This window comes from Passer domesticus, unplaced genomic scaffold, assembly GCF_036417665.1.
Source record: "Passer domesticus isolate bPasDom1 unplaced genomic scaffold, bPasDom1.hap1 HAP1_SCAFFOLD_55, whole genome shotgun sequence".
NCBI lineage: Eukaryota > Metazoa > Chordata > Aves > Passeriformes > Passeridae > Passer > Passer domesticus.
The window spans coordinates 16,160-41,906 of NW_026990163.1; the positions used below are offsets into that span (position 1 = coordinate 16,160).

At 52.9% G+C, this 25,747-nt stretch overlaps 1 long non-coding RNA gene across 1 annotated transcript; it reads right to left on the reverse strand.

The window, feature by feature from the left end:
- Positions 1 to 20,643: 20,643 nt before the first annotated feature.
- LOC135292904 (uncharacterized) lies at positions 20,644 to 21,608 on the reverse strand. Its single transcript, XR_010355064.1, has 3 exons — positions 21,504 to 21,608; positions 21,204 to 21,393; positions 20,644 to 20,930 (listed from the first exon to the last, which is right to left on the reverse strand). It is a non-coding gene; the product is annotated as an uncharacterized LOC135292904 (long non-coding RNA).
- Between the last annotated feature and the right edge of the window lie 4,139 nt (positions 21,609 to 25,747).

Consider the following 25,747-nt stretch of genomic DNA (forward strand, 5'->3'; position numbering starts at 1 on the left):
GAACCAGTTTCATACACTATATACATTTCTGGTGCCAGGTGGAATAAGGATTAATTAAAATGTGGTATGGTAACACAAAGTAGTTTTGATTTTGCACTCTGGTTTTCCTGTTGGTCCTTCCGTTTTTCACTATGCCTTGGTGAGAAGGATATTTGTTTGGAAGTAGCCACACAAACAGTGACTATATTATAATCACTCCCCAGGAGCAAACTGAGCTGCTCAAGTCACCGTGGAAGGGACATTATCGGGGCTTTCTTCTGTCATAACTGTTTCAGTCAAGAACAAAACCTCTTCTTCTCCTAACAGCAGAAGGAAAAAATATGAACTTCCTTTGTCACTAATTAATCTGAAAGTCACTTGAAGTTCCCTGTTATAACTTTAACTGGTATATATTACAATCTTTCCAGAATTATCTCAGCCTTCCTTAGGTCAGAAGACTCAGTTGTCTAATAAAGACTTATCTACATCATAGTGAGAAATACAAAGCTGTGTTTTGTGTCAGGTACATACAAGCAACGTGTGTATCTGTGATTGTGATATGTGTGGAAACTGACTGTGGGACAGTTATAAAGACAATTCTAATAAATAACTGAGGAAGGAAAGCATGGAAGAAGCCTTTGAACGTCTCGTTTGTTCACAATTAACCTTTATAAATCTTGATTTAGGAGCATTTGAATTAAAGCTTTAGGGATGTTGCTGGTTGACAGGAACTTTCTGCTTCTAGCTAAAAAGAGTTTTGCAATAATCACCTTTTGAAGTATCACTTTAGAATATTGCTTATAGTAAGGATCTTTGAAACTATAGCTTTAGAATATATCAAAAGGAAACATGCTTATCTCGACGCCTTAACAAAACAGTGAAAAGCAGCTTGAGAAAGGAGGATCAACTCAAGGACTGATCATTTCAACCAAGGGAAGCTGGACATCGCTGGTATGAGATTTATAGTCCTTGCAATTTAAAGGTGAACCCACATCTGGAATCTGGACCTCACCAGCTGGGAGACTTCTTTCGGAAGCTGCACCCCCACTATCTGGGGATACTCCTTTCTGGGATACATCCTGAGAAAAACTAAATCATACTAGTGTACAGAACTGTGACGTAAAAATTGAGAATAGAAACTGCTGAGAAAGCTTATGAGTGCCCCTATAAATATCTGTAAGCCCCAACTATGAGCGCGCAGTTGGAGGGAAAATTTCCCCCACTCTACCCAGCGCTGTATTGCTCATACCTTACCATATTCATTAATAAATTGATTGCTGCTTCAATATTGGCCTAGTCAAGCTTAGCATTTATAACACCTTAGATAAACAAAACCCTCCCCCACCAAGGAATCCACAATTTGGTTATAAACTTCCTTCTCCCTAGCAGACAGTCTCGCTGTACCCCATTGCACCCCGGTCGGGTCTGTCCTGGCCACGAGAAAACTTAGACTGAGACTATTTGCTAGGTTCTTTTCCATCCATCTCCCAGGTCAAACAAAAACACCCAAGAATCACCAGCCAGAGGAGTTTTTAATGTTGTGCACTGTGCCTCCCCTAATCCCCGGGAGTCACCCCCACCCAATTTTAAGGTACCCCAGTCCGGTCCGTCCCGGCCACCGGAATACTCACGAAACCCAAGATTCTTGGAAACTAAAATCTCGGAGGTAGTCCTTGAACCAGGGGAAAACTCCTCTCACGTCTGGAATGGAGGGGGTTGACTTTCCCGGGAGCTGCAGCAAGCAGAAAGTGTGCGAATCCACCGGCAGCGCTTGACGGAGCACGAACTTCACTTGGCAGCAGCGTCCGTGCGCCCTGCAGACAGCTGAGGTGTGCACCAGCGTGCCCCAATCCCTGCAGGCGATCGGGGCAGGCCCAGGAGTGGCCGTGCCCGACCCCTGCCGCCGGCCGGCAGGGTCACGGTTCGGCTGCTGAAACGCGGGCTCAGCCTCTGAGATTCATTGTAAAGGAAATAAGGAACGACCCAGTGCTGGCTTCTCCGAGCCGCTTTATTTCTGTCCCGCGTCAGGATGGCGCTGCTTGGAATCGGCAGCGTGGCACAGGAGCTGTTCTTTGCCGCGGTGGCAGCAGCGCCGGCGTGAGAAGATGGCGCAGCACTCGCAGGCAGCGGCAGCGCGGCGGGGACAGTCTCTGTCCTCACGGCAGGGACAGTCTCTGTCCTGGCGGAGGGGACAGTCTCTCTCCTCACGGCGGTGACAGTCTCTGTCCTGGCGGCGGGGACAGTCTCTCTCCTCACGGCGGGGACAGTTTCTGTCCTGGCGGCGGGGACAGTCTCTGTCCTGGCGGCGGGGACAGTCTCTCTCCTCACGGCGGGGACAGTCTCTGTCCTGGCGGCGGGGACAGTCTCTCTCCTCACGGCGGGGACAGTCTCTCTCCTCACGGCAGGGACAGTCTCTCTCCTCACGGCAGGGACAGTCTCTCTCCTCACGGCGGGGACAGTCTCTCTCCTCACGGCGCTGGCAGCAGCGGTGCTCGTGTGGGCGATCCCCCTCTCGCCAGGAGCCGTGGCTCACGGGAGGCTCAGCGGTGCCGGCGGCGTGGGCAGCAGCCAGGCGTCCGATGCCCCGCGGGGTGACCTCCTTTCCCGGGCGGAGAGGGGTGCCGGCTGCGGAGGGGGAGCCGGCGGGGCACGGGATCCGGCAGAGCGCGGGAGCCGTGCAGCTGGAAGGGCAGACAGTGGCACAGAGCGGGGAGGCAGAGAAAACAGCGGCTTTTGCGTAAGAGAGAGCGGGAAATCGGGGTGGGGGTTAGGTCAGAAGCTAAGATGGGAAAGGCATAAACCCGTAGCAAAGAGAGAAACCCGGAACTGACAGGGAACTTACCAGGCATGGGGAAAAAACCACTGCAAGTGCCCTGGCTAGACAGGAGGCAAACATAGACTAAACATCTTCAAATTGCTATCCCAACCAGACGGGGAAAGACCAAACATACTCAAACCCAGTGCAAGAGGAGACCAAACAACCTCAAAAAACCCCACTGCCACAGGCAGAGCTCAGCTGCCCTTGGGGGCTGCAGGAACAGTCAGGAGCCCAAAGAGCCTCCATGGCTGTGCTGAGACCAAGGCTGGAGCAGGGAAATGCAGGGCTGCTGCGGGATGGGGAGGGCATTGAATTCCAGCACACACCTCAGCTCTCTGATGATCCCGGCACCATCCTGGGCCCTGTTTCAGACTGGAGCAGAGCAGGTGTTGATGGGACAGGAGCCCTGCGGGGCTGTCAGGGACCTGCAGCTTGCAAGGTGCTCTGCTCTCCCTCAGGTGCTCTCTGAGAGATCCAATCCCAGCTGGGCACCTCAGGGCACAAGTGGCACTGCCTGTTCATGGGCACACAGCTGATGTCTGCCTGGAAAGGGGCACAGGTTTTAATACTTGCATATTTCATCATATACAAGCAAACCTTTATTACCTGGGTCACTTGAGTACATTAAGAAATGGCAAAGTTATCCCATCGGGAACAGGAAATTATTTCCTGGATCTCATGGATTCTTCTACTGATGTCAGGAGAAGAAATACTGATCTTCCCCTCTATTTGAGCCACCAACATTCAGTCTAATATTTCATGACCCTCTCCTTCCGGTGTTTCCAGCTCTCCTGGTTAAATGGCCATGTCTAAGGACATCTCTTCAATTGGAGCAGCTGGATCTATGCCCTTCCCCTTCTCCCAGATTTCCTCTTGCAGCTGTTTCCTCCAAACAACTCTCTCAAGAAGACCTTTAGAAGGACTTACTATTATTTTGTCCTTTGAGTTGGCCTCCCTGGAGAAATACCAACAAAAGATTCCCAGAGGCTCAAAACAGCCTTTACTGGGAACTTTAGAAAATTAGAGAAATTTTGGCAAAAGGTTTATTGTGACATTGTAGTGTTATAGTTTGTTAATTTAAGATTTTTCTAATTTTGAGATTTCTTAATTAATGTATTCATGAGTGTGGTGGGTTTTATTGTCACTTGAATATTTATATATTTATTTTGTTGTGAGATAGGATTAGGAGAAAAGTCAAGCAGGCTTAAAATTTTAAAAGGTTATAAAGAAAATGTTATTAAAAGTAACAAAAAGAAAAAAGGTAGTTAATGTGAAATACAAAGTTTCATGTCAGGTACATACAGGCAACGTGTATATCTGTGATTGTGATATGTGTGGAAACTGACTGTGGGACAGTTATAAAGACAATTCTAATAAATAACTGAGGAAGGAAAGCATGGAAGAAGGCCTTTGAACCTCTCCTTTGTTCACAATTAATCTTTATAAATCTTGATTTAGGAGCATTTGAATTAAAGCTTTAAGGATGTTGCTGTTTGACAGGAACTTTCTGCTTTGAGCTAAAAAGAGTTTTGCAATAATAACCTTTTGAAGTATCATTTTAGAATATTGTTTGTAGTAAGGATCTTTGAAACTATAGCTTTAGAATATATCAAAAGGAAACATGCTTATCTCAACGCATTAACAAAACAGTGAAAAGCAGCTTAACAAAGGAAGATGAACATCTACTCAAGGATTGATAGTTTCCACCAAGGGAAGCTGGATATCACTGTTATGAGATTTGCAATTAAAAGGTGAACCCATCTGGAATCTGGACCTCACCAGCTGAGAGATTTCTTCCTTCTTTCAGAAGACAGACACCACCATCTGGGGATACTCCTTTCTGGGATACATCCTGAGAAAAACTAAATCATAATAGTGTATAGAATTGTGACGTAAAAATTGGGAATGGAAACTGCTGAGAAAACTTATGAGTACCCCTATCAATGCCTGTAAGCCTCAACTATCAGTGTGCAGTTGCAGGGAAAATTTCCCCCACTGTTACCAAGTGCTGTATTGCTCATACTTTACCATATTAATTAATATATTGATTGCTGCCTGAACATTGGCCTAGTCAAGCTTCTCATTTATAACACAATGAGCCATAATCCCTGCTGGGATGGCATGGGACATGGGTGCCAATGCTGTGCCCAGGCCGGCTCTGCTGTGCCCGTGGCAGCGCCAGGGGAGTGCCCTGTGCCTGCCCTGAGCCCAGCAGGAGCCTTTCCTTGGCTGTTGTGTGCCCTGCCCGGGGCAGGAGGGCACTGCCAGAGCAGCTTTGGTGGCCCCAGGCACCCGGCCGGGCTGCAGCCGCTGCAGGGGCTCCTGGGGAATGTTGCAGAGCAAAGCTGAAAGCAAACAACAGTTTCTGGAGGGGATTCTGCCCCTGGGCTGTGCTGGGAGCCCAAGGGCAACAGCCCCAAGTGCTGGAGCTCAGTGTCCCTCGGCCAGGCCGTGTTCCCTGGCTCTGCCCTGTCCCCTGTTCCTCTCCTGTCCCTGTCCCTGTCTCCTGTCCTTGTCCCTCAGCTCTCCCCTGTCCCTGTCCCCTGTCCCTTGGCTCTGTGGGGTCGGAGGTGGCAGCAGGACCCGGGGCAGCCCTGGGGGAGAACAACCCTGAGCCCCAGCTGGGCCAGTTGCCCCAATTCCCCCAGGGGTGCCCAGGTCACTCCCAGCATGGGCTCTGCAGCTCCCAGTCACACCCAGTATGATCCCAGTAACTTTCAGTTGAATTCATTACAATCCCAGTATGATCCCAGTCACTCCCAGAATGATCCCAGAATGGTCCCAGGTGTTACCATTCACCCCTAGGATGGTTCCAGCCTCTCCCAGTATGGTTCCAGTCACCCCCAGTATCATCTCAGTCACTCCCAGTACTCTCAGTACAATGCCCTTTGCCCCCACTATCATCCCAGTATGGTTCCAGTTACTCCCAGTACCATCCCAGTGACTCCCAGATAGTCCCAGTATATTATTCCAGTAGCTTCCTTTATGATTGCTCTGTGATTCCAGTCACTCCTGGCCTCTCCCAGTATATCCCAGTTGCCCGCAGCGTGCTTCCACACACTCCCAGTTGCTCCCAGTAGCTTCCACAATTCCAGTTGCTCACAGCAACCCCCAGTCAACTCCAGCATGATTCCAGTTACTCCCTGTATATCCCAGTTGCCCCAACATAGTCCCAGCTGTTCTCAGCTTGCTCCTAGTGACTTCCAATATGATCCCAGTATGACCCCAGTCACCCTCACTGTGGTCCCAGTTGCTCCAGTATGATCCCAGTTGCTCTCAGTTGCCCCTAGCACTGGCCCAGTCATTCCAAGTGTGATCCCATTCTCCCTCAGCATGGTCCCAGTCAAACCAGTCACACCCAGTATGGTTACAGACACTCCCAGTATATCCCAGTTGCCCTCAGCATACTCATGGTCCTTCCCAGTCACATCCAGCTAAACCAATACAGTTCCAGTTTCCACCAGTATGATCCCAGTCACTCCCAGTATATCCCAGTTGCTGCCACTATGATCCCTGCTCTCCCACTTCTGGTCCTGCTAGGTCCCAGTGTGCTCTGATCCTGCTCCCAGTGGGTCCCAGTCCTGGGTGTGGTGTGTCCCAGTGTATTCTGGTGTGTCCTGGGGTATCTCGGTGTACCCTGCTGTGTCCCAGTGTCCCAGTCCATCCCAGCCTGTCCCAGTCCATCCCAGCCTGTCCCAATCCATCCCTGTCCCAGTCTATGCCTGTCCCAGTCCATCCCAGCCTGTCCCAATCCATCCCAGCCTGTCCCAGTCCATGCCTGTCCCAGTCCATCCCTGTCCCAGTCCATCCAAACCTGTCCCAGTCCATGCCTGTCCCAGTCCGTGCCTGTCCCAGTCCATGCCTGCCCCAGTCCATGCCTGTCCCAGTCCATCCCAGCCTGTCCCAGTCCATCCCAGCCTGTCCCAGTCCGTGCTGGTCCCTTCCCAGCCGCCGTTTCCCGGATCCTGCCCCTCCCGCCCCCGGAGCTGCCGCCGGATGCCCCCCAAGGTGCTGCCGGGGCTCGGGGGCTTCGTGTTGGGCTTCGTCTGGGCTGGGGCTGGGGCTGGGCCTCCCCTGCAGGAGAAGGTGAGGGGGGTCCCCGGGGGTCGTGTCCCCCCTCAGAGCGCATCTGACTCCCCCACGTCCCCCCATGCCGGGGTCACCCCCTTTTCTCTGCCCAGAGCTCCCGACCCAGCTCCTGTTCCCCCCTGGGAGGGGCTTTGGGGACTCCCCCAGGGACCCCCTTGAATCCCCATTTTGGGGCACTGGGACCCCCCTGCATCTCCTTCCCCAGTTCCAGGACCCCCTGCACTTCCTTATCCTGCACCAACACCCCCTGCACCCCCTTTCCCGGGTATCCCCCTCTGCCAGCCCCTGGATTCCCTGTTTCCATGAGCCCAGGGATCCCCGGACCCCCATTCCTGGCTAGCCCGGGCACCTCACCCCCAGGCCTCCCTTTGCTGGGAAACCCGGGCTGGGCACTGGGCTCTGCAGCTGCTCTGGGATTTGTGATCCCCCAGAGGAAAGGGAGGGAATAGGAGAGAGAGAGACAAGGGGATCGGCAATCAGGGATCGCAGTCCCAGCTCCCAGTTCTGCTCCGCCGGGGCTGGGACCCACAGCCACAGGAAAAATGGATCCAGGATCCCAGTTATCTTAGGTTACAAATAGGGGAATTCTATTCCTATCTGTTAGAGGTGGGGCACTGATTGTCTGTTCATTGGGCACTTTTCTTAATCTCTTCCACAACCAATCCCCCCCCACTTTGTTCCAGGGCAGGCAAGGACAGGACAAGGGAGAATGGATCCAAATGGAGACAGATTAGGTTTAGCTAAGGGATTCAGAAAAAAAGACTCTGCTGGAACAGGTTGCCCAGAGAAGGCGTGCATGTCCCGTCCCTGACAGTGGTCAAGGCCAGGCTGCACGGAGCTCCAGACAAGCCGGTCTAGTGCAAGGGCTCCCCAGCCACAGCAGCGGGGTTGCAGCCATGGGATTTTTCAGATCCCTTCCAAGCTCAACCATGGCACGACTCCATGATTCTGGGATGCTTCCCCTCCTCATCCTCTGGCAGAAAAAGAAACTTGGCCCCAAGTTCCAGACTGCAGACCGTGTCTTTTGGCAGCCTGCAACTGTCTCAAGAGAGGATGAAAAGAGATGACATTACTGACACGATTTCCCTTTTCGACTTGAAAATTCAATGCTGCACTCCTGTCCACTCAGGCAAAACTGTCAGAAGAGGCAATTCTTCCCCATGAAATGCTTCGTCTCACCCAAAGAAGAAAGAAGCCACAAGCCAGCACTCTTCTTTATTGCTCCATTGTTTTCTTTGGTTATTTCTCTAACAGGAATGACTTTGGGGTGTGATTTGTTTCTTTCTCTCTTTCGTTCCGCGGGGCACAGCAGCAGCAGCAGCAGCTGCAGGGGCAGCAGCAGCAGCAGCAGCAGCAGCAGCTGCAGGGGCAGCAGCAGCAGCAGCAGCAGCGCTTCTCTTGATGGGTTTTCCGTTCGACTTTCCACTGGCTCCCCATCCCCTTCTCGCTCTCACACTCGCTCTGCTCCCGTCCCGTCCCGTCCGTGTCCCGCCTCTCCCGCCCGGCTCACGCCGCGTCCCGCACGGCGCCCCTCGGCGGGGCCGCCCCGTGCCCGCCGCTGCCCGGCCCGCCGTGCTTCCGCCTCCGCCGGGCTCTCTCCGTCCCGCCCGTGGCGCCGCTGGAGGTGCCGCTCGCTCTGCTGCTGGCGGAGCAGCACGGTCTTTCGGCTCCGCCTGGCGCGGGCTCTGGCCCGGCCCCGGCCGAGGCCCCGGCCCCGAAGGAAGCCCCTGCCGCGGTTCCGCCCGCAGCCGCCCCGCTGCCGCCCGGCTCCCGGCCCGCCGCCGACAGCGCTGCCGGCAGCTTCCCCGCTCCGAGCTCCGCCGCTCGCCAGCTCGGCCGCCGGCCCCGAGCCGCCGCAGCCCGGGGCGGCTCGGCAAGCAGCAGCGCGCCGGGCGCTCGGCTGCCCCGGGCACAAGAGCGAGAGCGCGGTGCCGCCCGCACGGGCGGAGAAGCCTCGCCCAGAGCAGCTCTGCCGGGAGGGCCGCTGCTGGGCAGCGGCGGCTGCGGCAGCGTTTACTCCGGGACCCGGTAAGAGACGGGGCCGGGTCGGAGCGGGGCGGCGGGCGGCGAGCTGAGCCCGCCGCTGGCCTTGGCTCGCAGGCGGCCATCAAGCGAGCGTGCCGGGAGCGCGTCTGGGAGTGGGCGCGGCCGGTGAGGGAGCGGGGCCCGCGGAGGAGCCGGCGGGGCGAGCCGGGCGGGGCTGAGACGAGGCCCGGCAGGGCGGCAGGCGGAGGGGAGCGAGCGTGGAGAGAGCGGGGCCCGCGCAGCGTGCCGGGCCGGGCAGTGGCGAGCCGCGGCGGGGCCGGGCAGGGGGCCCAAGGCGCGGCGCAGCATCAGCCCCGCTGTCGGCATCGCGGTCCCCCCGCAGCACAAGGGCGCCCTTGTGGCCCTGGAGCTGGCGCTGCTGTGGAAGGTGTGGCAGCCCGGCTTCCGCGGTGTGGTGCGGCTCCTGGGCTGGTTCGAGGTGCCCGACGGCTTGGCGCTGGTCATGGAGCGTGCGGAGCGCAGTCAGGAGCTTTGGCACTTGCTGGAGGAGCGGGGCTTCCTGACGGAGCCCGTGGCGCGGGGGCTGCTCCGCCCAGTGCTGGAGGCCGTGCGGCACCGCAGCAGCCGCGGCGTCTGCACCGCGACATCAAGGCCGAGAACGTCCTCGTGGACCTGGGCACGGGCGAGGCAAAGCTCATCGACTTCGGGTGCGGCACGATCCTCCAGGACACGTTCTACACCCGGATGTCAGGTGAGCCCAAAGCCGGGCCCAGCCGGGCAGCGGAGGTTCCCCCCTTTGCTGGCAGAGGGGGAACAGGGAGGGAGGGAGAATCCTTCTTCAGCCAGCTGCAGCCCAGTTGGTTTTCGGCAGGGCAGGGGCTGGCTGTTGTGGAATGGGAGCTGGCTGGGAGGGAGGGAGGGAGCAGCATGGGCCTGATGAGCTGCGCCCGTGTCCCATAGGAATGCCGGAGTACAGCCCACCGGAGTGGATCCTCTTTGGCTGCTCCCATGGCCAGCCAGCCACCATCTGGTCCCTGGGTATCTTGCTGTACGAGCTGTGCTGTGGGCACCTTCCTTTCCCAAGGAGATGTGGAAAGGCCATTGGATCCACACCATCCAAAAGACCTGGTTTTCCTGTGCGTTTCCCTGGCTGGAGGCAGGGCCCCTCTAGCCGTGGTTATTCTTTCTTTCCTGGGCATTCATACTAGAGGTACCTTTTAAGGGGATCTGACAGATCATACCCAGCAGCTTGGTCATGGCAGGAGGCTACCTTCACCTTACTGGAACTCCCTCGATTAGTGTTTCCTTCCTTGAGTTGAGTTTTCCCTCCTTGTGCTGCTAAGACAGAAGTGGGTTTCCCATCCCACGTTCCCATGCCTTCCCCATGGTCACTCAGGAAGAAGCACAGGTCAGCTCGTGGGATGTACTCTCACAGTAGCTGGGGGACGTTGGGCTCTGACTTTGAGGCCTGTGACTTGCACTAGTGCTGCATTTATCTTACCTCCTGCCTCATCTCCCTCATTTCCTCTTTAAATTCCTTTCTGAGGTCCTTAACCACAGCACAGACTGCATCAGGCCTGCATGGGGCCATTGATCACACTCTCATTATTTCTAAGCTTGTTGGTGGCAGAGCCCACTGTGTCTCGGTTGGTATGGGCATTAATGGTTGCAGTGAAGGTGGTGTATTGAGATGGCCCCAGATTTGCCAGACTCCACAGCATTTGGGTGCTCTGATTTCATCTTAGATCTCCTTGGTTCTACAGGGGCGACTGCTGCTGGCTGTGGCTGCCCTTGCAGTTCAGCTGGAACCTGGCTGGTTGTAATGTCTGTGGGTTTCACTCCTGCACCGTCAGACTCTTCCTCTTTGAGGCAGGGGGAGGGTTTCTCACCAGCTGGGGATGTGTGTGTGCTCCTTCAGCATCTGGCCACCTCCTTGTTTGGGGAAGGGTTTTCTTTTCTGTTCTTCCTTTTCACCTGTAGAATTTCTTGCCAGTGAGTTGCTAATGGCAGGTGATTGCTGGGTGCTTCAGACAAAGGGAGAGCTCTGTTTCTTTGGGAGTTTTCCCTAGGGAAGCAGGAGGAGGGCCAGAGCTACTGTGGGATTTGGGCTGGGGGAAGGGGCTGGGTGCAGCTCCTAGCCCTGTCTTGGCTTTGGAGGAGCATTGTGGGAGCCACTGCTCTTGGGGAAAGGAATTCCACTGCTGCTGCAGGAGCCCAGCCCAGAGCTGCTTCCTCTGCCGTGGGGTGAGCCTCTGCTGGTGAGAACAGCCACTGAACTGGGACCTTATTAACACCCACCTCAGTAAAGGAGACACCAATCCCCTTCTGCTCGGGTGCCTGGGATCCTGAGCTCGGCTCTCCCTGCCCTGCTGGGAGCCCCTCACCCCTGTCTGTTAGCTGTACTTAGCCGAAGCAGGAGGCCCGAGGCATCATCTTACAAGGGTAACAAGGCTCTTCTTTTATAGGGCTTTACCTATATGCAACATTGACATACGATTCTTTCAGTCTTAAAGAATAATCTTAAATTTCATTCACGTGAATTTTGACCTCTGTAATATTTGTGTATGATAGATTTGAGTTAACTCTGTTCTGAATCATGTCTTCATAGAATCATAGACTCGTGGAATCATTAAGGTTGGGAAAGGTCTATGAGACCATGGAGTCCCAGCAGTGCTCAATGCCCACCTCGTCCTCAGCCCAGCGCCCTGAGTGCCACCTGCAGGCCTTCCTGGGACAGCTGCAGGGATGGGCACTGCAAAGCTCCCTGGGCAGCCCCTGCCAAGGCCTGAGCAGCCTTTCCCTGGGGAAATTCCGCCTGGTGTCACTTCCATCTTCTCGATGTCATCCTCCACATCTACTTCCATCTCCTCAACCTGCTCTTCCACGTCCACCTCCATCATTTCTTCCTCATTCAGCACCATGTCCACTTCCATCTCCTCCACAGTGTCTCTGTTAGTCTGCAAGAGACAGCACAATGTCACAGTGGGGTTCCTGTCCCACACCATCCATTGCCACGTGGCTGCAGCCTGCTCAAGCAGGCTGCCCCCTCCCTGGAATGGCACAGTACCTCCACTGGCGCAGCAGTGCTCATCCTGCTGGGATTGGTGCTCCAGAGCAGGCAGCAGGAAAAGGCCAGGCAGCAGCAGCAACAGCTGAGTGCTGACGGGCAGAGCGCAGAGCGAGCGCCAACTGAGCGCTGGCAGCAGGCAGAGTGTCTGCTGTGGTGGTTTCCAGGTGCTGGACGTTCCACCTGGAACACTGTGGGAGCTGTGATGTCACAGAAGTTTCAGGGCCGCTCCACACTGGGAGGTGGGCATGGTGGAATGATGAAATCCTTGAATGGTTTGGCTTGGAAGGGACCCTAAGGATCATCTGGTTCCAAGCTGAGCAGCCTCCCAGCACAGCAGGTTGCTGCGGCCCCTGTCCAAGCTGGCCTTGGATGTTGGTGGGCATGGGGTATGCACAGGCTCTCTGCGCTGGTCCCTGTGTCAGGGACAAGCACCCTGACAGGAAAGAACTTCTTGCCATCATGGAATGGATCCCAGCTCTTGCAGTTTGATCCCATTCCCCCTTGTTCTGTCACTTCAGTTGCTGACAAAGAGTCCTCTCTCACTTCCCTGTGGGTCAGGCTGTTCCTGCAGTGTCACACATGTGGCTGAAGCTGCAGCCAGGAGAGAGAGAAGCCAAGCTGCCAGAGAGAGGCAATGGGGAAAGTGACATGAGAGATGAGAGAAGAAGGAAAAAGTAGAGACATGCAAGGCATTGGGTTGGGTGGGCTGTGGCATTCATGCCTTTTATTAGAGGCCAGGTTCTCTGGTGCACTCAATGACTGTGTGATTGCGGCGTGTCCACAGTGAGCCCGTGTGAGCGAGCTGCACTCCCAGAGGCCGGATCACACTTGCTTCAAGTGCTGATGAATGAGGCCAGAGACGGGTCTTTGTGTGGAACTCCAAACGCTGTGCATTGCCATGAAGAGGGTCCAGGGCCGGAGAGAAAATGAGGCTGGGGTCTGAGGGTTTCATTCGGGGGGGAGAAGGGGTGAAGCCAGGACCAGCAGGGGAGAAGAGAGAGGAGAACATTCTCTGGAGAGTAGATCTAAGGAAAAAATGGCAGTTGAAGTGGGTGATAGCAACAAAACCTGCGGATTGCAAGAGGCTGCAAGTGGCCATGGGTGAGAGCCTTGCATTCAGAGGGGTTTCTCTGTTTCACCTTGGTCCCCTTTGCCCTAAGGTATTACAGTTCAATGGCAGGCCCCTGGGCCTCCACAACTGCCCCCTTTTTGTTTTCAAGAATGAAGGCTTCTGCCATGGAGTTTTGCATGCGTTGAGCAAAACTGGATAGAATAACCAAGACAATGAATACCAGAAACAAAGCCCACAAAACAGTCTTAACTAAAGGTGAAAGCCAGCCTTTCATGCCCCAGTCTTTCAAAAGTCCAGTGAGCCAGTCGTTGTTGCCTTTTGTCTGGATCTTGTTGATTTGATCTGTGAGCAGCTGGCCGCTCTGGTATACTGAGTCCTTATGTGAGAAGAGGTTGACAAGCGTGGCCATGGGCAAGAAATTGTGGCTTGGCTATGGAACCAGCCAACTGAAGGCATGTGGCATAGTGAGGAGCATCCAGCTTCCTGCTGCAGTGGCAACAAAAGACAGCATCTTTTGACTTTAGCTAATTTAGTATTGGGTGGAGGCTTGGGTGGCCTGAAAGTAACGAGATAGGGAGATTGCAATGTGAAACTTAAATTCTGGTCCCACTAAACTTTCTCTTCTGTAAGGCAAGGGTTTGAAGTCAGCTTATTAGAAGAATCAAATATCAAGGCTAGAATACAGTTCTTACAAATGGTAAGCGATATATCCCGGATAGTGGTGTCTGAGCTCTCTTGGTGTTGGTCTTTGTGGTCCACACTGCTTAGGAGATCTTCTTCTGTCCTTCTTCTTCTTCCTTTCCCGGCTGCTGCTGTCTCTCTTAGGTTTTCATTCTGTTCTTCTGAAGGCGCCCCTGGTGTTTGCCTCGCCATTGGCAGAAGGGTTTGATGTTCTTTGCTGGGATCCGTCTTGGGCCTGCTGCTGTAGAGACACAAGCATATCCTCTCCCCCAAGTAATGAATGGGAAAGGGCCCATAATTTGTTTGGGTTTAGGGTCTTTGATCAAGACAGGTGGCTTTTCTTTTCACTTGCCTGCAGTCACATGAAATGCAAAATGCCTGATGACTGGGGGAGTTGGCTCCATAAATGAGGTGTTGAAAAAGTTGAGCACATCAAGGGCCTTGGCCTCCAATGGGAGATAATATGTGGACTCCCTGTCTCTGTTGATCAAGGATCCTTTGGATGGAAGAGTGGCCCCTCTGGACTATGGACTGTCCTGTGGCAGAGTGTGGTATGGCTGTGACATGTTTTGTAGCCCACTGGTCAGAAAACGGTTGGAATCAGTGGGAGGTATTAGCAGGACCATGATCAGTTTTAATTTCCTGTGGAACAGGGAAGGTAGAAAAGGTAAAAAGGAACGTTTTATAGCATCTTTTGATTTCTCACCAGCATGGGCAAAGGCGAAAACCGCAGCGTTGTCGGTGTGGATTGAGACGGGATGTATTTTAGTCTCCCAAAAGGGGCTTGGTGTGTGATGTGTGATTGCCCGATCTGGAGACTCTTTAGTCCTCTTGGATTGAGTGCAGCTCTGACAGAAGCAAAGGCACGTTGCTGACAATTTGGGCAGGTGTTTGCCATGGATCTTGCCTGATCTTGGGTAATTTTAAAGATGCTGAGCGGTGCAGGAATGTTTTGATGGTGGAAGTGGTGGCGGATCCTAGCCTGTTCAAAAACATTCTGTGGGGAGGTTTGGACAACCCTTGCTGGGGCATCTGCTCTAACATTGCCTACTATGAACCCAGGAAGGGTGGTATGAGGCCTTGTGTGCATGATATAGCGTGGGTGTTGTCTGTGGGACAAAAGAGAAATGAAAGGGCAAAGCAAATGCTCTAGTTGGGGTTAGAAATGTCTTTGAAAATGGAATTTTCGGCCCGCTGCACTAGGCCATAGACATCTGCCGAATCAGTGATCAAAGGAATAGGTTCTTTGAAAGTGGAGAAGGTCCTAAGGACTGCAGTCAATTCAGCAATTTGGGCAGGGTGAGGATCCCCTGGCTTGGCTTTTGTCTCTTGAGCAATGCGGAGCCAGGGCAGTGCAGAGCAGGGTGGGAAGCAGAGCCCGGAGCCTTTGGAGGCTGCAAGGCTTAAACATCAGCCCCTGCAGCAGCCCAGATGCAGGTGCCACAGTTGCCAAGGCTGTCAAGGCCTTGAGAGCGAGCAGGTGGATTTTGCATCCCTGTGGGCTGATGGCGGCTCTGGAGCCAGGAGTGGCTGTGGCTGCAGCAGGAAGGGTGGCTGAAAGTTTCCTGCCTTGCTTTGGTGGCATGGCTGCAGGGGCCAGTGCAGTGAGAGCCCCCTCTGTGCTGGTGACAGCTCAGCTCTTGGGGACGCGGCTGTGCCCCAGCCCAGGAGCAGCAGCAGTGGCCAGCGGCAGCAGTGGTGTCAGTGGGACCCCCTGTGCACAGGGACCCCCAGCCGCGGGGTGGCCGTGGCAGCAGCCCCAGGGAGCTCCAGCCCCGGGATCCCGGAACAAGTGGAAATCCCAACTGTGCAAACGCTGCCTGTGCCTCTTGGGTTTTCTTTGGTTGAGGGGATTTCGAGGTATGTTAAAAGTCTCTTTTTCTCTAACTTAGCTATCGAAGGAAGAGTTGAGAAGTATGTGATTCACTCTCTTAAGGTTGATTTTTATGTTTTGTCTGAAACATTTTTTGCTGGCCTGCTGAGGTTTGTTCAGCAGCTCAGCTTAAGGTACTCTTTTTGCCTCTTGGGTTGGTGTTATCTTTTATATTAAAACCTGCCTATACTATGTTTGCAAGAATGTTTTAATACCTATTACTTCAGTTAGATAGTGACTTTCTACTTGAAACCAATTTGTGAATGGTAATATCGTCTTTCATATGGATGCTAGGGAGAAGAAAGAGGAAGGACAGGGTACGCCCAAATTTTTCTATCTATGTAGATAATACCAAACTCTTTCGTACAAGGTTCAAAACCTCTGTGTACAGTGCTCTAAATGTTTTGCGTTCACTTTGTGATTACTATTACTAGACTATCTAAATTTTTGTGACTTTTAATTCTTGACATAAAGGTGGTAACTTGCTTTATGGGTTAAATTCAAAGGCACAGGGGTCTTTGGCTACATGCCAGGGTCTCCGAACCCCCTGCCAGGGATTTAAAACCCCTTGGCTGGGGCTGGGATCATTTAGGATGGTCAGGGGGAGGTCAGGGGTTCTGACAGTGCCCAAAGGAATGAGAAGGAGAAGTGAAGTTTTATAAAGAATCATTATTTATTTGCTGATCATCGGCAAACACGAGGATTTACAGAACACCTTCCATTGCAAAAATCCTTATAACAACAACAATCTACTGCACATATTTGCATGGGATCCTATGGACTAACAATCTTCAAAACATATTTACAAAGAACTACTAACCAAAGAACATATTTACAACAAAAATTCTAACTTTTCAAACATATCTACACCGCCGTAATATCTACAGCCATCATCTGCATCAGTCCTGGAAGGAAGAAAGAAGCAAAGCTGGAGTCATCTGTCAGCACTGGGCCCAGCTGGGCCCCAGGAGCTGGGACAGGGCCGGCAGGGCTGGTGTGGCCCCAGGCAAGTGCAGGGCAGGCCAGGGCTGGTGCTTGTGGCAGCACAATCCAGGCCCCCTGCGGGCAGCGTGTCCCTGAGCGGGGCCATCCAGCCCAGCCCCAGCCTGGCGTCAGGGCAGCCACTGTGTCTGTGGGCAGGGCATGGGGAGCATCTGCCTGTCTTACTTGTGGGGCTCCATCTTCATCCAAGGACCATGGGCTCCTCCTCATCCTTCTCGTCCACTTCCATCTCCTCGATGTCATCCTCCACATCTACTTCCATGTCCTCAACCTGCTCTTCCACGTCCACTTCCATAATTTCTTCCTCATTCAGCACCATGTCCACTTCCATCTCCTCCACAGTGTCTCTGTTAGTCTGCAAGAGACAGCACAATCTCAGAGTGGGGATCCTGTCCCACACCATCCATTGCCACGTGGCTGCATCCTGCTCAAGCAGGCTGCCCCCTCCCTGGAATGGCACAGTACCTCCACTGGCGCAGCAGTGCTCATCCTGCTGGGATTGGTGCTCCAGAGCAGGCAGCAGGAAAAGGCCAGGCAGCAGCAGCAACAGCTGAGTGCTGCCGGGCAGAGCGCAGAGCGAGCGCCAACTGAGCGCTGGCAGCAGGCAGAGTGTCTGCTGTGGTGGTTTCCAGGTGCTGGACGTTCCACCTGGAACACTGTGGGAGCTGTGATGTCACAGAAGTTTCAGGGCCGCTCCACACTGGGAGGTGGGCATGGTGGAATGATGAAATCCTTGAATGGTTTGGCTTGGAAGGGACCCTAAAGATCATCTGGTTCCAAGCTGAGCAGCCTCCCAGCACAGCAGGTTGCTGCGGCCCCTGTCCAAGCTGGCCTTGGATGTTGGTGGGCATGGGGTATGCACAGGCTCTCTGCGCTGGTCCCTGTGTCAGGGACAAGCACCCTGACAGGAAAGAACTTCTTCCCATCATGGAATGGATTCCAGCTCTTGCAGTTTCGTCCCATTCCCCCTTGTTCTGTCACTTCAGTTGCTGACAAAGAGTCCTCTCTCACTTCCCTGTGGGTCAGGCTGTTCCTGCAGTGTCACACATGTGGCTGAAGCTGCAGCCAGGAGAGAGAGAAGCCAAGCTGCCAGAGAGAGGCAATGGGGAAAGTGACATGAGAGATGAGAGAAGAAGGAAAAAGTAGAGACATGCAAGGCATTGGGTTGGGTGGGCTGTGGCATTCATGCCTTTTATTAGAGGCCAGGTTCTCTGGTGCACTCAATGACTGTGTGATTGCGGCGTGTCCACAGTGAGCCCGTGTGAGCGAGCTGCACTCCCAGGGGCCGGAGCACACTTGCTTCAAGTGCTGATGAATGAGGCCAGAGACGGGTCTTTGTGTGGAACTCCAAACGCTGTGCATTGCCATGAAGAGGGTCCAGGGCCAGAGAGAAAATGAGGCTGGGGTCTGAGGGTTTCATTCGGGGGGGAGAAGGGGTGAAGCCAGGACCAGCAGGGGAGAAGAGAGAGGAGAACATTCTCTGGAGAGTAGATCTAAGGAAAAAATGGCAGTTGAAGTGGGTGATAGCAACAAAACCTGCGGATTGCAAGAGGCTGCAAGTGGCCATGGGTGAGAGCCTTGCATTCAGAGGGGTTTCTCTGTTTCACCTTGGTCCCCTTTGCCCTAAGGTATTACAGTTGCAATGAGAGGCCCCTGGGCCTCCACAACTGCCCCCTTTTTGTTTTCAAGAATGAAGGCTTCTGCCATGGACTTTTGCATGCGTTGAGCAAAAATGGATAGAATAACCAAGACAATGAATACAAGAAACAAAGCCCACAAAACAGTCTTGGCTAAAGGTGAAAGCCAGCCTTTCATGCCCCAGTCTTTCAAAAGTCCAGTGAGCCAGTCATTGTTGTCTTTCGTCTGGATCTTCTTGATTTGATCTGTGAGCAGCTGGCCGCTCTGGTATACTGAGTCCCTATGTGAGAAGAGGTTGACAAGCGTGGCCATGGGCAAGAAATTGTGGCTTGGCTGTGGAACCACCCATCCGAAGGCATGTGGCATAGTTAGGAGCATCCAGCTTCCTGCTGCAGTGGCAAGAAAGGATAGCATCCTTTGACTTTAGGTAATTTAGTAGTGAGAGGAGGCTTGGGTGGCCTGAAAGTATAGAGATAGGGAGATTGCAATGTGAAACTGAAATTCTGGTCCCACTAAACTTTCTCTTCTGTAAGGCAAGGGTTTGAAGTCAGCTTATTAGAAGAATCAAATATCAAGGCTAGAATACCGTTTTTCCAATTGTTAAGCGGTATATCGCAGTTAGTGGTGTCTGAGCTCTCTCGGTGTTGGTCTGTGTGGTCCACACTGCTTAGGAGATCTTCTTCTGTCCTTCTTCTTCTTTTCCAGGCTGCTGCTGTCGGTCATAGGCTTTTGTTCTGTTTTTCTGATGGTGGCTCTGGTGTTTGCCTCGCCATTGGCAGAAGAGTTTGATGTTTTTTGCTGGGATCCGTCTTGGGCCTGCTGCTGTAGAGACACAAGCATATCCTCTCCCTCAAGGAATGAATGGGAAAGGGCCCATAATTTGTTTGGATTCAGGGTCTTTGATCAAGACAGGTGGCTTTTCTTTTCACTGGCCTGCAGTCACATGAAATGCAAAATGCCTGATGACTGGGGGAGTTGGCTCCATAAATGAGGTGTTGAAAAAGTTGAGCACATCAAGGGCCTTGGCCTCCAATGGGAGATAATATGTGGACTCCCTGTCTCTGTTGATCAAGGATCCTTTGGATGGAAGAGTGGCCCCTCTGGACTATGGACTGTCCTGTGGCAGAGTGTGGTATGGCTGTGACATGTTTTGTAGCCCACTGGTCAGAAAACGGTTGGAATCAGTGGGAGGTATTAGCAGGACCATGATCAGTTTTAATTTCCTGTGGAACAGGGAAGGTAGAAAAGGTAAAAAGGAATGTTTTATAGCATCTTTTGATTTCTCACCAGCATGGGCAAAGGCGAAAACCGCAGCGTTGTCGGTGTGGATTGAGACGGGGATGTATTTTAGTCTCCCAAAAGGGGCTTGGTGTGTGATGTGTGATTGCCCGATCTGGAGACTCTTTAGTCCTCTTGGATTGAGTGCAGCTCTGACAGAAGCAAAGGCACGTTGCTGACAATTTGGGCAGGTGTTTGCCATGGATCTTACCTGATCTTGGGTAATTTTAAAGATGCTGAGCGGTGCAGGAATGTTTTGATGGTGGAAGTGGTGGCGGATCCTAGCCTGTTCAAAAACATTCTGTGGGGAGGTTTGGACAACCCTTGCTGGGGCATCTGCTCTAACATTGCCTACTATGAACCCAGGAAGGGTGGTATGAGGCCTTGTGTGCATGATATAGCGTGGGTGTTGTCTGTGGGACAAAAGAGAAATGAAAGGGGAAAGCAAATGCTCTAGTTGGGGTTAGAAATGTCTTTGAAAATGGAATTTTCGGCCCGCTGCACTAGGCCATAGACATCTGCGGAATCAGTGATCAAAGGAATAGGTTCTTTGAAAGTGGAGAAGGTCCTAAGGACTGCAGTCAATTCAGCAATTTGGGCAGGGTGAGGATCCCCTGGCTTGGCTTTTGTCTCTTGAGCAATGCGGAGCCAGGGCAGTGCAGAGCAGGGTGGGAAGCAGAGCCCGGAGCCTTTGGAGGCTGCAAGGCTTAAACATCAGCCCCTGCAGCAGCCCAGATGCAGGTGCCACAGTTGCCAAGGCTGTCAAGGCCTTGAGAGCGGGCAGGTGGATTTTGCATCCCTGTGGGCTGACGGCGGCTCTGGAGCCAGGAGTGGCTGTGGCTGCAGCAGGAAGGGTGGCTGAAAGTTTCCTGCCTTGCTTTGGTGGCATGGCTGCAGGGGCCAGTGCAGTGAGAGCCCCCTCTATGCTGGTGACAGCTCAGCTCTTGGGGACGCGGCTGTGCCCCAGCCCAGGAGCAGCAGCAGTGGCCAGCGGCAGCAGTGGTGTCAGTGGGACCCCCTGTGCACAGGGACCCCCAGCCGCGGGGTTGCCGTGGCAGCAGCCCCAGGGAGCTCCAGCCCTGGGATCCCGGAGCAAGTGGAAATCCCAACTGTGCAAACGCTGCCTGTACCCAAAGGAATGACAAAGAGAAATGAGGTTTTAAAAAGAAGTAGTATTTATTTGCCAAAGATCAGCAAACACGAGTATTTACAGAACATCTTTCATTACAACAATCCTTATAACAACAGCCATAACAATCTACAGAACATATTTACATGGGATCCTATGGACTAACAATCTTCGAAACATAATTACAGAGAACTTCTAACCGCAGAACATATTTACAGAATTATTCTACCGTTTCAAACACATTTTCAGAATTCTTCTACTGTTTCAAACATATTTACAGAAGCGTCACATCGGTGGCCATCATCGGCATCAGTCCTGAAAGAAAGGAAGCAGCAAGCTGGACTCTGCTGCTGGCACTAAACCCAGCTGTGCTAACAGCAGGGCCTCAGGAGCTGGGAGAGGGCTGGCAGGGCTGGTGTGGCCCCAGGCAAGTGCAGGGCAGGCCAGGGCTGGTGCTTGTGGCAGCACAATCCAGGCCCCCTGCGGGCAGCGTGTCCCTGAGCGGGGCCATCCAGCCCAGCCCCAGCCTGGCGTCAGGGCAGCCACTGTGTCTGTGGGCAGGGCATGGGGAGCATCTGCCTGTCTTACTTGTGGGGCTCCATCTTCATCCAAGGACCATGGGCTCCTCCTCATCTTCCTCATCCACTTCCATCTCCTCGATGTCATCCTCCACATCTACTTCCATCTCCTCAACCTGCTCTTCCACGTCCACCTCCATCATTTCATCCTCCTTCTGCCCCATGTCCACTTGCATCTCCTCCACAATGTCTCTGGCAGTCTGCAAGAGACAGCACAATGTCACAGTGGGGTTCCTGTCCCACACCATCCATTGCCACGTGGCTGCAGCCTGCTCAAGCACGCTGCCTCCTCCCTGGAATGGCACTGTACCTCCACTGGCGCAGCAGTGCTCATCCTGCTGGGATTGGTGCTCCAGAGCAGGCAGCAGGAAAAGGCCAGGCAGCAGCAGCAACAGCTGAGTGCTGCCGGGCAGAGCGCAGAGCGAGCGCCAACTGAGCGCTGGCAGCAGGCAGAGTGTCTGCTGTGGTGGTTTCCAGGTGCTGGACGTTCCACCTGGAACACTGTGGGAGCTGTGATGTCACAGAAGTTTCAGGGCCGCTCCACACTGGGAGGTGGGCATGGTGGAATGATGAAATCCTTGAATGGTTTGGCTTGGAAGGGACCCTAAAGATCATCTGGTTCCAAGCTGAGCAGCCTCCCAGCACAGCAGGTTGCTGCGGCCCCTGTCCAAGCTGGCCTTGGATGTTGGTGGGCATGGGGTATGCACAGGCTCTCTGCGCTGGTCCCTGTGTCAGGGACAAGCACCCTGACAGGAAAGAACTTCTTGCCATCATGGAATGGATCCCAGCTCTTGCAGTTTGATCCCATTCCCCCTTGTTCTGTCACTTCAGTTGCTGACAAAGAGTCCTCTCCCACTTCCCTGTGGGTCAGGCTGTTCCTGCAGTGTCACACATGTGGCTGAAGCTGCAGCCAGGAGAGAGAGAAGCCAAGCTGCCAGAGAGAGGCAATGGGGAAAGTGACATGAGAGATGAGAGAAGAAGGAAAAAGTAGAGACATGCAAGGCATTGGGTTGGGTGGGCTGTGGCATTCATGCCTTTTATTAGAGGCCAGGTTCTCTGGTGCACTCAATGACTGTGTGATTGCGGCGTGTCCACAGTGAGCCCGTGTGAGCGAGCTGCACTCCCAGGGGCCGGAGCACACTTGCTTCGAGTGCTGATGAATGAGGCCAGAGACGGGTCTTTGTGTGGAACTCCAAACGCTGTGCATTGCCATGAAGAGGGTCCAGGGCCAGAGAGAAAATGAGGCTGGGGTCTGAGGGTTTCATTCGGGGGGGAGAAGGGGTGAAGCCAGGACCAGCAGGGGAGAAGAGAGAGGAGAACATTCTCTGGAGAGTAGATCTAAGGAAAAAATGGCAGTTGAAGTGGGTGATAGCAACAAAACCTGCGGATTGCAAGAGGCTGCAAGTGGCCATGGGTGAGAGCCTTGCATTCAGAGGGGTTTCTCTGTTTCACCTTGGTCCCCTTTGCCCTAAGGTATTACAGTTGCAATGAGAGGCCCCTGGGCCTCCACAACTGCCCCCTTTTTGTTTTCAAGAATGAAGGCTTCTGCCATGGACTTTTGCATGCGTTGAGCAAAAATGGATAGACTAACCAAGACAATGAATACCAGAAACAAAGCCCACAAAACAGTCTTGGCTAAAGGTGAAAGCCAGCCTTTCATGCCCCAGTCTTTCAAAAGTCCAGTGAGCCAGTCATTGTTGTCTTTCGTCTGGATCTTGTTGATTTGATCTGTGAGCAGCTGGCCGCTCTGGTATACTGAGTCCCTATGTGAGAAGAGGTTGACAAGCGTGGCCATGGGCAAGAAATTGTGGCTTGGCTGTGGAACCACCCATCCGAAGGCATGTGGCATAGTTAGGAGCATCCAGCTTCCTGCTGCAGTGGCAAGAAAGGATAGCATCCTTTGACTTTAGGTAATTTAGTAGTGAGAGGAGGCTTGGGTGGCCTGAAAGTATAGAGATAGGGAGATTGCAATGTGAAACTGAAATTCTGGTCCCCCTTTCTCTTCTGTAAGGCAAGGGTTTGAAGTCAGCTTATTAGAAGAATCAAATATCAAGGCTAGAATACAGTTTTTCCAATTGTTAAGCGGTATATCGCAGTTAGTGGTGTCTGAGCTCTCTTGGTGTTGGTCTGTGTGGTCCACACTGCTTAGGAGATCTTCTGCTGTCCTTCTTCTTCTTCTTTTCCAGGCTGCTGCTGTCTCTCTTAGGCTTTTGTTCTGTTTTTCTGATGGTGGCTCTGGTGTTTGCCTCACCATTGGCAGAAGGGTTTGATGTTTTTTGCTGGGATCCGTCTTGGGCCTGCTGCTGTAGAGACACAAGCATATCCTCCCTCCCAAGTAATGAATGGGAAAGGGCCCATAATTTGTTTGGATTCAGGGTCTTTGATCAAGACAGGTGGCTTTTCTTTTTATTGGGCTGCCAATTAAATATAAAATGCCTGATGACTGGGGGAGTTGTTCAAAAAGTTGAGCACATCAAGGGCCTTGGCCAGTCTCTCAATGGGAGATACTATGTGGACTCCCTGTCTCTGTTGATCAAGGATCCTTTGGATGGAAGAGTGGGCCCTCTGGACTATGGACTGTCCTGTGGCAGAGTGTGCTATGGCTGTGACATGTTTTGTAGCCCACTGGTCAGAAAACGGTTGGAATCAGTGGGAGGTATTAGCAGGACCATGATCAGTTTTAATTTCCTGTGGAACAGGGAAGGTGGAAAAGGCTAAAAAGGAACGTTTTATAGCATCTTTTGATTTCTCACCAGCATGGGCAAAGGCGAAAGCCGCAGCGTTGTCGGTGTGGATTGAGACGGGGATCTATTTTGGTCTCCCAAAAGGGGCTTGGTGTGTGATGTGAGATTGCCCGATCTGGAGAGTCTTTAGTCCTCTTGGATTGAGTGCAGCTCTGACAGAAGCAAAGGCACGTTGCTGACAATTTGGGCAGGTGGCTGCCATGAATCTTGCCTGATCTTGGGTAATTTTAAAGATGCTGAGCGGTGCAGGAATGTTTTGATGGTAGAAGTGGTGGCGGATCCTAGCCTGTTCAGAAACATTCCGTAGGCAGGTTTGGAGAAGCATTGCTGAGGCATCTGCTCTAGCATTGCCTACTATAAATGCAGGAAGGGTGGTATGAGACCTTGTGTGCATGATATAGCGTGGGTGTTGTCTGTGGGACAAAAGAGAAATGAAAGGGGAAAGCAAATGCTCTAGTTGGGGTTAGAAATGTCTTTGAAAATGGAATTTTCAGCCCGCTGCACTAGGCCATAGACATCTGCCGAATCAGTGATCAAATGAAGAGGTTCTTTGAAAGTGGAGAAGGTCCTAAGGACTGCAGTCAATTCAGCAATTTGGGCAGGGTGAGGATCCCCTGGCTTGGCTTTTGTCTCTTGAGCAATGCGGAGCCAGGGCAGTGCAGGGCAGGCCGGGAAGCAGAGCCCGGAGCCTTTGGAGGCTGCAAGCCTTAAACCTCAACCCCTGCAGCAGCCTAGATGCAGGTGCCACAGTTGCCAAGGCTGTCAAGGCCTTGAGAGCGGGCAGGTGGATTTTGCATCCCTGTGGGCTGATGGCGGCTCTGGAGCCAGGAGTGGCTGTGGCTGCAGCAGGAAGGGTGGCTGAAAGTTTCCTGCCTTGCTTTGGTGGCATGGCTGCAGGGGCCAGTGCAGTGAGAGCCCCCTCTGTGCTGGTGACAGCTCAGCTCTTGGGGACGCGGCTGTGCCCCAGCCCAGGAGCAGCAGCAGTGGCCAGCGGCAGCAGTGGTGTCAGTGGGACCCCCTGTGCACAGGGACCCCCGGCCGCGGGGTGGCCGTGGCAGCAGCCCCAGGGAGCTCCAGCCCCGGGATCCCGGAGCAAGTGGAAATCCCAACTGTGCAAACGCTGCCTGTGCCTCTTGGGTTTTCTTTGGTTGAGGGGATTTCGAGGTATGTTAAAAGTCTCTTTTTCTCTAACTTAGCTGTCGAAGGAAGAGTTGAGAAGTATGTGGTTCACTCTCTTAAGGTTGATTTTTATGTTTTGTCTGAAACATTTTTTGCTGGCCTGCTGAGGTTTGTTCAGCAGCTCAGCTTAAGGTACTCTTTTTGCCTCTTGGGTTGGTGTTATCTTTTATATTAAAACCTGCCTATACTATGTTTGCAAGAATGTTTTAATACCTATTACTTAAGTTAGATAGTGACTTTCTACTTGAAACCAATTTGTGAATGGTAATATCGTCTTTCATATGGATGCTAGGGAGAAGAAAGAGGAAGGACAGGGTACGCCCACATTTTTCTATCTATGTAGATAATACCAAACTCTTTCGTACAAGGTTCAAAACCTCTGTGTACAGTGCTCTAAATGTTTTCCGTTCACTTTGTGATTACTATTACTAGATTATCTAAATTTTTGTGACTTTTAATTCTTGACATAAAGGTGGTAACATGCTTTATGGGTTAAATTCAAAGGCACAGAGGTCTTTGGCTACATGCCAGGGTCTCCGAACCCCCTGCCAGGGATTTAAAGCTCCCTGGCTGGCGCTGGGATCATTTAGGATGGTCAGGGGGAGGTCCGGGCTTCTGACAGTGCCCAAAG